The 12,888-nt window shown below is 45.9% G+C and overlaps 1 protein-coding gene across 1 annotated transcript in view; it reads right to left on the reverse strand.

Annotated features, from left to right (window-relative positions):
• Nucleotides 1-12,888, reverse strand: part of LOXL2 (lysyl oxidase like 2) — a 115,184-nt gene that overhangs the window by 59,024 nt on the left and 43,272 nt on the right. The gene's annotated exons all lie outside the window — the stretch shown is intronic.

Raw genomic sequence — 12,888 nt, forward strand, 5'->3', positions numbered from 1 at the left:
AAGTGTAATAAAGACCCTCTTTATTCTTTGTTTAATGCAAAACAAACATCGAGGCTTGCCTCTGTTCACAGCATAAGCACTTCTTGTGTGACTTACCAATGGACAAGGAGATAGCTGCACTTTTATCCATGCGATCTCTTGCCATCCGAGCTATTTAACACCCTCCCCTCTTCCCCCTAGAAATCTGAGGCTAATAAATAGTTATTGAATGGAATTAAAAGCTGATCTGACCATCAGCACGTGTTCAGTCAGTTTATCCAAATGGGTAACATCTGTAAACAGCATGAGACATGTTGTACTGGAAGAGGCTGGCTACACTGTAATTATCCCTGTTTGATGATCAAATCTGAAATTCACAGCCTAAGAAGTTCCTGGGAACATTTTCGAGCCAGTGATTCCAGCTGGGCCAGATGGATGAAAGGGAAGAGGGAAGGCAGCGTGGTGATCTCTGTTGCTCAGCTCTGTGTGATGGAGACCTGCCTGGGTGGAGGGGGTCGGGATGGGAGTGGCACCAGAGCTGAGGTCATGCTGAACCACTGGAGGAGAAAGCTGGCAGTCTGGGCTGTTCTCCTATAAATCAAGAGCTTTGCCACGCTGCTGGAGAATCAAATGCTCTGTTTCATTTTCCAACCTGAAAGCAGTGGAGCAGGTAACAGAGGTTGCTTCCTTGGAGACCAGGCAAGGGCTGCTGACCACAGGAAGCTGGCACGACCCTTGTGCCTGCAATGGTCCCTCTAAGCCTGTGGGAGTGCTGAGGCCACAGATCAAGTAAGTCTGTGGACCTGGCCAAACTGCCCAGCACGCTCTCAGATGGGGTACCTGATGCCTCTCCTCCTAGCAACCATCACCATGGTGGCAAAGTAATGACTTCACTGTTTGTACATGTCAGTCGCTCAGTTGTGTCTGACTCTTTGCGACCCCATGGACTATAGCCCACCAGGCTCCTCTGTCCATGGGATTCTCCAGGCAAAAATACTGGAGTGGGTAGTTATTCCCTTCTCCAGGGGATCTTCCTAACCCAGGGATCGAACCCTGGTCTTCTGCATTGCAGGTGGATTCTTTACCATTTGAGCCACCAGGGAAGCCCCTTTCTCCACTACTGGACAGCAAACTTCAGGACGGTGAGACTGTCCTTGAATATCATTAGTGATTCCCAGTACCCAGCATAGAATCTGGTGCTCAATTAAAATGTACTGAATGAATGAATGAACAGACAGCCTCCAGCTACCTTAGCAAGAACCGCATGGAGATTGGGTAGGGGCAGTCATTGTCACTGACCCCTCTGGCGTGGCCAACTCTAATGGGCCACCTGGTCTCTTTGTCACCACCCTTTACCCTAGTCATATCAAGCCCCACCCTAAAGAAAAGACCTTCCCAGCCAGGGCAGAGAGAGGCTTTCTCGAGCCCACCTCAAGCCCCTCCTTCTTCCATAGAGAATCCGTCCCACAAATCTCTCCCCATGAACCTTTCCCTTTTGAAACAGCTGCACAATTTACCATCCCATCCACACTGTTCAAAGTTGGAGTACAGGACTTCCCTGGTGGTCCAGTGGTTAAGAGTCCAGGGATACCAGTCCAATCCCTGGTCCAGGAAGATCTCACATGCCATGGGGCCTCTAAGCCCCAGTGCCACAAGTGCTGAATCTGAGCTCTAGGGCCCCAGTTAGTGAAGCCCAAGCCCCTGGAGCCTGTGCTCTACAACAAGAGAAATCCCCGCAATGAGAAGCCTATGCACCACAATGGGAGAACAGGTCCCTCCTTGCTGCAACTAGAAAAAGCCTGCTCAGAGCAGCAAAGACTCAGAGCAGCCAAAAATTAATTAATTTAAAAAAATTTTACAGTTGGAGTACATATTACCATTCATTTTATTTCATCTAAAACAAATTATAAGGCTACTTAGTCACCGATTTCATCTAATGAGTAAGTAAAACATTACCTATTTCTTTCAGCTTACAAGCAATTATAATGGTGTTTATGATTTTCAAAGGGTTGTGGGTACAGCACAGTGGTCAGGAGTCAGGGTTCCCAAATCTGCCAGGATGTGTCCAGTTTCAAATAGTCTGTTCTGTTAGCTGCATAAATGCCTTTTTACTTCTTGGATGTGGCGAAAAATAGGTCACCCTCGAACTCCTCTTGTGCCCCTTGTGGTGGCTGGTGAGCCCAGACCATGTCGAGGCGCTCGATAAACAGAATTATGGAATGTTAGCACCAGACAGGGTATATATAATACCTCTTCTTGCCAAGCTCCCTGTAGGCAGGGAGAGAAAACCCAGGAGAGTGACATGTGATGGTCCAGCTTGACAGCTGGGCAGATGCTGTGGGCTCCCATCGTGGTCCTCTACCCACTTACTGAAGGGTCCAACACAAACTGCCCACTTGCTACCATTCCTTCTGCCATATAGGGAAGCTGGCCAGCTACACAGCAGCCATCTGGGGAAGGAGGGCTATATTTAGCTTGGAGGGACCACCACCTTCTAAACTGCAAGGAGAGGAAAACAGACCCCCCTTTCTTTCCTAAACCGCCCAATACAATCTGCTGCGCCTCCTCTCTGATGGGGAGTAGGGGGTTAAATTCCTGGCTGGGAAGTGTTTGGACCTTTCTAGAGTTAATTATTGGAGAAGGAAATGGCAACCCACTCCAGTGTTCTTGCCTGGAGAATCCCAGGGACAAGGGAGCCCAGTGGGCTGCCATCTATGGGGTTACACAGAGTCGGACACGACTGAAGCGACTTAGCAGCAGCAGCAGCAGAGTTAATTATGGGCTTCCCTAGTGGCTCTGATGGTAAAGAATCTGCCTGCAGTGCAGGAAACCTGGGTTCGATCCCTGGGTTGAGAAGATCCCTTGGAGTAAGAAACAACAACCCACTCCGAGGCTCTCGATAAACAGAATTATGGAATGTTAGCACCAGACAGGGTATATATAATACCTCTTCTTGCCCAAGCTCCCTCAAGCTTCCACCCTCAAGAGCCCCCAGATGCTGGGGAGATAAGGCTGCTGCTAGGGGGAAAGCCCTGAAGCATTTGGCAGTTAACTGTGACTAATAAAAACCTGGACTCTTGGAATTTAAAAAATGCGCAACAGCCTCCGTCCCTGTGGTTAAGAGCAGAAGAAAGAGGTTTTTCAGGTCTCCAGGTCCCTCCAGTAGGAGGTGAGAGTGTGGAGGGGAGAGGTACCGGATGCCCCCACCGTTGGAAGTGAATATTCTCCTCCCACCTCCATCCTCCTGGCCCCTCCAGACCTCCTGGGCTGCCTGCTGTCACAAAAGAGAAATTGGGGCTCTGAGGCCACTCAGAGGATATGTGTGTTAGTCACTAAGTTGTCCGACTCTTTGCAACCCTGTGGACTGTAGCCCACCAGGCTTCTCTGTCCATGGAATTTTCCAGGCAAGAATACTGGGATGAGAAGCCATTCCCTTCTCCAGGGGATCTTCCTGACCCAGGAATCGAACCCAGATCTCTAGCATTGGAGGTGGATTCTTTATCATCTGAGCCACCAGGAAAGCCCATAGGCCACCCTTAAAATCTCACAGCTGGAGGATTTCTAATCCATTCTGGGAACCTAACTGCTATGGCAAAAAGAGCCTTTCAAAACTGGTAGAGGGCTTCCCTGATGGTCCAGGGGCTGGGAATTCGTCTGCCAATGCAGAAGACATTGATCCCTGGTTTGGGAAGATCCCACATGTTGCAGGGCAACCAAGCTTATGCGCCGTAACTACTGAAGCCCATGCACCCTAGAACCTGTGCTCTGCAACAGGAGAAGCCACCATGATGGGAAGCCCCCCGTACCACAACTAGAGAAAGCCCACATGCAGCAACGAAGACCCAGAGAGGCCAAAAATAAAAATAAGTTTTAAAAAATGAGTAGAGAAGAAAGTGAGGTGGGGAGGCTGAAGAAAAGGAAAAGACCCGTTATGTTCCCTGACCTAACAGCACCCAGCCCCAGCCACGAGCCTCTCTATGAGCACATGACTTAGCAATGTGCAGACGGGCCAGAGCAGGGACGGCTGCTCACAGGGCATCTGGATTTGTAATCTCCCCTTATCTAATGCTTTTTCCAACTTGTCCGCAGCCACAGACAGGAAACAAAGCCTCTTGATTTAAGAGCGTCTGAACTCCTGGGAGGTTTGCTTGGAGCTCTGTTTTATAGGTTTAGAAAAGATCTGTGCACTTTAAACCAACAGTATTGAACATTTATTATTTGCTCCTGCTTTCCTCTTTTGAAGAAGGTTTTGAGAATTGGCCTGAGACTCATTTTTTCCCCCTGTATAAAATGCTGTTTGGTGTCCAGGGACCCAAGAAGGGTCAGTTCCTCTGGACATATAGTTGCAAGTCTCAGGCTCCAAAGGGGCCAGAACTTAGGGGTCCTGCCTCCCACTCTGGGGTCTAAAACTCAGACCACAGTAAAGGGGAGAATGGAGATCCTGCTTGGTTAATTTTCTGGAAGAAATGAACCCAGGCTGGTGAATCAGCAGTAAGGCAAATCTCTTATAACATTTTATAGTCTGCATGCACTTTTCCAGAAATCATCTGGGTTTCCCCTCTACAGATTGTTTAAACCCCGTTGTAAACGATGAGTGCACGCCATGCCATTCTGAAGGAGTAACCACTGCCACTCCGGATTACAAACTGTCATAGCTGGAAGGGATCGAAATCAACCAACTCATCTTAAAGAAGGGAGTAGACTTGCTCTGTACTCTGGCCAAACTCTCCTTGGGTGGGGTCATCCCTCTGAAGAAGAAGCACTTTTTCCCTCCTCTAAAAGGGAATTTATGAAGTGTCAGGGGCCCCTGAGGATGCCCCAGGCAGATGTAGGACTCCACGGAAGCACAGTTAGCTCATGGAGTGAAATTCCATCCTCCAGGCCCCAGGGCTTAGTGACTCACGCCTCTGGCATCCCAGAGTGGGATGAACTTGGTCTAGACAGATGCCGTTTTCTTCCACTGGCTGCTTGGGGAAATTTCAATGTGCTCCGGAGAAGGCACAAGCCTGTGAGGGTCATCTCTAAAGGTCTGTGATCTGTCTTCAACCTCCAGGCATCTACGAGGGTGGATATGCTAGAACCTGGTCACGCCCATTCAAAATAAGGGTGAGAAGAGATGGGAGTGTCTTTGTGATCTTCCCTACACTGATCATTTGTGCCTGGGATCACAAGACACAGAGAAGTCATTAACTTGACTCTTCACTCTTGGCCACTTTTGAATTTATGAGCCCTACCTGGGGGACATCGAGGGGAGATGGGGCTTTAATTTTCACTGATGCACAACAGTGAGGGTGGAAAAGAGTCTGCTTTCAAGGCCAAAGTCATGATGTGCCAGAGGTCGAGAGAGAACATGAGAACACACACTAGCAGACAACCCTTCTCTGCATGTGTGTGTGTGTGTGTATGTCTGTAACAGGCATGACCCCAATTCACACAATGGTCATGCATGTGTGTGTGTGTGTGTGTGTGTGTGTGTACTCAGTTGAGTCCAACTCTTTGAACCGTATGGACTGTAGCCCCCAGGCCTCTCTGTCCATTGGATTTCCCAGGCAAGAATACTGGAGTAGGTTGACGTTTCCTCCTCCAGGAGATCTTCCTGACCCATGGATCAAACCCGCATCTCCCGGCGTTCCTGCACTGCAAGCAGATTCTTTACCACTGAGCCGTGGGGGGAGTCTGACACACAATGATGGTCACTGCCAGTAGTCAGCTAGTGTGCACCCCCTGTGTGGGCTGGCTGGGTGCACTTTCAGAGATGCAGATAAACATGGGGTCTTCAGTTCAGTTCAGTCACTCAGTCATGTCCGACTCTTTGCAACCCCATGAATTGCAGTACGCCAGGCCTCCCTGTTCATCACCAACTCCCGGAGTTCACTCAGACTCATGTCCATCGAGTCCGTGATGCCATCCAGCCATCTCATCCTCGGTCGTCCCCTTCTCCTCCTGCCCCCAATCCCTCCCAGCAGCAGAGCCTTTTACAATGAGTCAACTCTTCACATGAGGTGGCCAAAGTACTGGAGTTTCAGCTTTAGCATCATTCCTTCCAAAGAAATCCCAGGGTTGATCTCCTTCAGAATGGACTGGTTGGATCTCCTTGCAGTCCAAGGGACTCTCAAGAGTCTTCTCCAACACCACAGTTCAAAAGCATCAGTTCTTCGGTGCTCAGCCTTCTTCACAGTCCAACTCTCACATCCATACATGACCACAGGAAAAACCATAGCCTTGACTAGACGGACCTTAGTTGGCAAAGAAATGTCTGTGCTTTTGAATATACTGTCTAGGTTGGTCATAACTTTTCTTCGAAGGAGTAAGAGTCTTTTAATTTCATGGCTGCAGTCACCATCTGCAGTGAATTTGGAGCCCAAAAAAATAAAGTCTGACACTGTTTCCACTGTTTCCCCATCTATTTCCCATGAAGTGATGGGACTGGATGCCATGATCTTCGTTTTCTGAATGTTGAGTTTTAAGCCAACTTTTTCACTCTCCTCTTTCACTTTCATCAAGAGGCTTTTTAGCTCCTCTTCACTTTCTGCCATAAGGGTGGTGTCATCTGCATATCTGAGGTTATTGATATTTCTCCCAGCAATCTTGATTCCAGCTTGTGTTTCTTCCAGTCCAGCGTTTCTCATGATGTACTCTGCATATAAGTTAAACAAGCAGGGTCACAACATACAGCCTTGATGTACTCCTTTTCCTATTTGGGACCAGTCTGTTGTTCCATGTCCAGTTCTAACTGTTGCTTCCCAGCCTGCATACAGATTTCTCAAGAGGCAGGTTAGGTGGTCTGGTATTCCCACCTCTTTCAGAATTTCCCACAGTTTATTGTGATCCAAACAGTCAAAGGCTTTGGCATAGGCAATAAAGCAGACATAGATGTTTATCTGGAACTCTCTTGCTTTTTTGATGATCCAGCGGATGTTGGCAATTTGACCTCTGGTTCCTCTGCCTTTTCTAAAACCAGCTTGAACATCAGGGAGTTCACGGTTCACGTATTGCTGAAGCCTGGCTTGGAGAATTTTGAGCATTACTTTACTAGCATGTGAGATGAGTGCAATTGTATGGTAGTTTGAGCATTCTTTTGCATTTCTTTTCTTTGGAATTGGAATGAAAACTGACCTTTTCCAGTCCTGTGGCCACTGCTGAGTTTTCCAAATTTGCTGGCATATTGAGTGCAGCACTTTCACAGCATCATCTTTCAGGATTTGAAACAGCTCAACTGGAATTCCATCACCTCTACTAGCTTTGTTCATAGTGATGTTTTCTAAGGCCCACTTGACTTCACTTTCCAAGATGTCTGGCTCTAGATTAGTGATCACATCATCATGATTATCTGGGTCATGAAGATCTTTTTTGTACAGTTCTTCTGTGTATTCTTGTCACCTCTTCTTAATATCTTCTGCTTCTGTTAGGTCCATACCATTTCTGTCCTTTATCGAGCCCATCTTTGCATGAAATGTTCCCTTGGTATCTCTAATTTTCTTGAAGAGATCTCTAGTTTTTCCCATTCTGTTGTTTTCCTCTATTTCTTTGCACTGATCACTGAAGAAGGCTTCCTTATCTCTTCTTGCTATTCTTTGAAACTCTGGTAATCACCTCATCCCATGTCCTTCCCATGTAGGGACTTGGCTGCCATATTCCTTGCAGGAGCTCATCCAGTTCCTGCTTAAACTACACTGGGGACAAGGAGCTCACCCTTCACAGGGCAGCCTGTCTCCTATGTTACAGGGTCCTTGCACAGTGTTGAAATGTGTAGCCCCATCACTCAGCCTTAAAGAGTTTTCATATTCAGCAGAAATCTACACCCCAGTCCGTCACCATTCATCTTAGCTTTGGGAGTTAAGCCAAATTATAAATGCTCTTGTCCACGGTAGCACTTCAGTATTTGAAGAGAACCAACATCTCTTCCATCTTATCTCTTTTCTTGACACAATGTCTTCATTTCCTCATGTGATGTGGTTTCCAGACCTGTCTCCACATGGCTGGTCCTTACTCTGGATGACCTAGTTAAGAGATGGCCCTGGAACTTCACTCACTTCTTGGTCCAAAAAGCAAAGAGTTTAGGAAAAATGTCCCTTTCCCCTCAACCAAGTGTATCAGTTTACACGCACTTTTCTAGCAGCCATACCATTCTGTTGGCTTATACTGAGCTTTTAGGCAACCAATCACTTTCAGGGATCTCTTAAATACAATCAACACTTTCAGTCTCTTTTCCTGGCTTTTGCTCTGTAGTTGTTTTTTCTTTTTTTTCCTCATGAACCTTGATATGGAACCTTATATTCATCCCGAACACATTCCAAGACTTCCCTGCTGGTTCAGCGTCTAAGACTCCATGCTCTCAATCCACCCTGCTTATTTAACTTATGTGCAGAGTACATCATGTAAAATGTCTGATTGGATGACTCACAAGCTGGAATCAAGATTGCTGGGAGAAATATGAATAGCCACAGATAAACAGATGATACCACTCTAATAGCAGAAAGCAAATAGGAACTAAAGAGTCTCTTGATGAGGGTGATAGAGGAAAGTGAAAAGCTGGCGTAAAACTCAACATTCAAAAAGCTAAGATTATGGCATCTGGTCCCATCACTTCATGGCAAACAGACGGGTAAAAAGTGGAAACAGTGACAAATTTCATTTTCTTGGGCTGCAAAATCACTGCAGATGGTGATTGCAGCCATGAAATTAAAAGACACTTGCTCCTTGGAAGAAAAGCTATGACAAACCTAGACAGTGTATTAAAAAGCAGAGACGTCACTTTGCTGACAAAGGTTCATCTAGTCATAGCTATGATTTTTCCAGTAGTCATGTATGGATGTGAGAGTTGGACCATAAAGAAGGCTGGGTGCCAAAAAACTGATGCTTTCAAATTGTGGCATTGGAGAATACTCTTGAGAGTCCCTTAGTCAGCAAGGAGATCAAGCCAGTCAATCCTAAAGGAAATTAGTCCTAAATATTCATTAGAAGGACTGATGCTGAAGCTGAAGCTCCAATACTTTGGCCACATGATGTGAAGAGCCGACTCAGTGGAAAAGACCTTGATGCTGGGAAAGATTGAAAGCAAAAGGAGAAGGGACAGCAGAGGATGAAGTGGTTAGACAGCATCACCAACTCAATAGACATGAACTTAGGCAAGCTCCGGGAGACAGTGAAAGTCAGGGAGTGATGACATGCTGTAGTCCATAGGATCACAAGAGTCAGAAACAACTTAGCAACTGAACAACAACAAAACTTGCCTGGTCCACACACATCTAACAGGAGACATTTCTCTAGCCAAGAGGAGTGATTCCATGACTTCAGCTACTGACACAGCTATTATATGAGGTATTTCGGAGAAACTTGTCACATCCCACAAATATCCCTTGTAGGTAGCCTGGGTGGCTCCCTACTCATCAGGCCAACCCTGCCCATAAGCATAAGCTTAGCCACAAAGTCCTGGATAGAAGAATTTTCTGGCAGCTCTCTGAGGTTCTGGTCAGACACCCTGAGATCTAGGCCCATTCCTGACCTACTTTAAGCAGATACCAAAGCGAAGAGGTTACAGTGGACTGCTCATCAACTGAAAATTTTCACAGCATCCCTGGCTAGACAGGAAAGCTCCTAGTTTGGCCCCTGGTAACCAATCTGATTCATATGACAGCAAGAGGGAGGTCTTGGAGAATGCAAAGTTTAGAGGCTGTGGAAGTCATCTAGCCCTTGAAACCAGACTCCTCCCAGCTAACCCTCTCTGGGTTACTGTAAACTCACTTAGGATATAGGTTACTTGCCCTGGAATGATCTTCCAACTTTCCCCAAGGCATGCATCTTGTCTTCTAGGGTTATAAGGGCTTGAGAACAAGGGTCACATTTACTTACCCCAATGGTGTCCCAGACTGTGATGTGTACACAGCAGACCCCCAACAAGTAAACGTCCAGAATAGAGATAGGTGCTAAGCTTTCCTATCATGGACTCTCAGCCCTTCCACAACAAGAAAGTTCTCTCTAAAATATTTTTTCCCTGGTCATTTCTCTGCCTTTTCCAGACAATGAAGGTTTTAGTTTCTCTGTGACCCATCTTATTTCCTCTTTATTTTAAAAAATATTTATTTATTGGGCTGAGTCTATCTTTGATCTTCACTGCAGCATGCAGGATCCTTAGCTGTGGCATGTGAACTCTCAGTTGTGACATATGGGATGTAGTTCCCTGACCAAGGGTTGAACCCAGGCCTCCTGCATTGGGAGCATGGAGTCTTAGCCACTGGGCCACCAGGGAAATCCCTTATTTCCCCTTTAAAGGCTAAGCATTAGAATTGGATCCTAGAGGTAATTTCATAAACACGTCTCTGTTGAAGTGCCCTTCACAGAGTTCTTTTTCATTACTTTTTTTTTCCCCTAGTGGCAGATGGGTCTTCTCATTTTTCCAGCCCAAAATCCACAGGCATTTTGGCCTATCCACGTTTGATTCATGCTAGCAGTGACTTTCTCATGCCTGGAAGCCTAGATCTTCGTTTGACAATCCAAGTGGATTATCCCAAGGATACAGGATGAACAAAAGTCCATTAAAGATGTCACACATTTGACCTTGAATCAAGGCCAGCAGTTTGCTAAAGTGATTGTTTCAAGCAGAAGCCTGAAGAAATCTCTATCTATGATCTGTTGGCCACTTCAGAACTTTCATAATGGAATGGTCAACTCATTAGAAAGAAACATTTCAGTCACTGATGATAGATATGGGCTAATACTTATTTGTAGTTGATTAATATTGGGATTCTAAAATTCAGAGATCCCTGATTTAACTTGCTCATTAGAATTATAATATTGCTAAATCTAATTACTACCAAAAAAAAAACAAAAACAAAAACAAAAAATGCTGTGGACTCCCCCCAAAAATTGTCACACATAAATTCATAGTCCTATTAGGCAAGGCGATACTATGAAGGAATGATTTGCTTCTGTGCATTTCTCATTGCTATTTAGCTTGATATTTTATCCTAGGATCTTCTTCACCTGCCTTCCCAGGTGGCTCAGTGGTGAAGAATCTGCCTGCCAAGTAGGAGACAGTTTTAATCCCCTGGAGAAGGAAATGGCAACTCAGTCTAGTATCCATGCCTGGGAAATCCCATGGGCAGAGGAGCCTGGTGGTCTACAGTCCATGGGGTCGCAAAAGAGTCAGACACAACTCAGTGACTAAACAACAATGATGAATTCTTCACTTAAAAGGATAATGTTGGTTTTCATTTCTGAGAAGAAAATTATAGGTACCTAGCATTATTTTTATTGGATACAATGGTAAACTAGATGGACCCCTGCCTTTGGGATCTCCTTTCCAATCTCATTGGAAAGATGAAATGCATTATATGAGGGGGTGGCTACTTACTTCATATGAAGTTATATAAACAGTGGTGATGAAAAGTATGAAACTGGGTTGGGTAAGCCCACCTTCCAAATTATAACCTTCATGATAGCGCAAGATTATCATCAGGAACCAAAACACTAGATACACAACATCAACTCTGTAACCATCTCTTCTGGTTATCCCAAATAAAACAGCAGCATTTGAAGACTGTCAACCAGAAGTGGTCTCAAAGCTGCCGGCTGAGAGAAGGCTGGAAATCCTTTTCCACACTGTCATGCAGGTTTGGACCAGTTCCCAGCATCTCAGTGCACTCTCAGAGCATATGAGAAAGAGTGGGGCAGAGTGAGTCATGGGAGGAAAATGTAAAGACCACAGTCTGGGGAGAACTTCCTCTGAAGCCCAAATAGGGCAATTTCAAGAATCAACTCTCTTCTGCATTAGTCTGGGGCCAGCTGGAAACTACAGCACAGAAAAGGCTCCTTGTCCTGGATTCACAGACGATCCCGTAGTGCCTTGGGGGTGACATCCAGCACGTTCCTTGAGGAAGGAGTCTTGGCTGCCTCCTCCTCCTGCCCTAAGCCCCACATAGAGGAGAGCATTAAATGTTTGTTCATTCTGTTCTTTGGCTGGAGCACTTGGAAAAAAGATAAATCTGAAATTTAGCCATAAATATAGAAGAAGGATCACAGGCTCTTTTGCCATTCCCAAATGTTGACTTGGGCTGGCAGCATCAGAATCATCTGAGAGAGTTAAAAAAAATAAGCTGTTCTCTTAGTGGGAGACCCTCACTTAGGAGGTCTGATGTGAGGTTCCAGTGCATTTTAAAAGTGATTCTGATCCCCTGCTAGTTAGAGGACAATTGTCCTGTGACAGCCAGCCTCCATCCAATATGATCCCCAATGACCTCTACTTTCTGGAGTCATATCTTTGGGTAATCTCCACCCACAAGGCATACTGTTGGTGTGAATGACCAATAAAATACAGCAGAAATGATGGACCATCACTTCTGAGATGAGGTTATGAAAGACATGGCGTCCATGTTTTGTCCTCTCTCTCTCTCTCTCTTTTGAGTCATTCACTCTAAAGAAAGACAACCACTGTATCTTAAGGATGTTCAAGCAGCCTATAGGGCAATTGTATGGAGAGGACCAGAGGGCTCCAGCTGAGAGCCAGAAGGAAGCTAAGGCCTGCCAACAACCACCGGAGTCACCTTCGGAGCAGAGTCCCCAGTCCTAGTTGACAACATGACTGCAAACTCACGAGATGTTCTGAGAAAAATCAACTGGCTGACCACTCCTGGCTTCCTGACCCTTAGAAGCCATTCGAGATAATCCATGTTTGTTGTCTGAAGCTGCAAAATATAAGGAGCAGGGAGGTAATCTGTTACACTGCAGTTGCTAGCTGATACATTTCCCGAGCCCAAAGGGCAAGCTCCTGAACAGAGCACAGTCTTCCCATGACCACCTTTCTACCTTCATTTCACACTATTTCCAGATTCAGGATCCACAGCCTTGAGTGATATTGACCTGCTTAGGCCCAGTTCACAGAGAACTCTATGCCTCTGTGTCTTTGTCTAA

This window comes from Capra hircus, chromosome 8 (genome assembly GCF_001704415.2).
Source record: "Capra hircus breed San Clemente chromosome 8, ASM170441v1, whole genome shotgun sequence".
NCBI lineage: Eukaryota > Metazoa > Chordata > Mammalia > Artiodactyla > Bovidae > Capra > Capra hircus.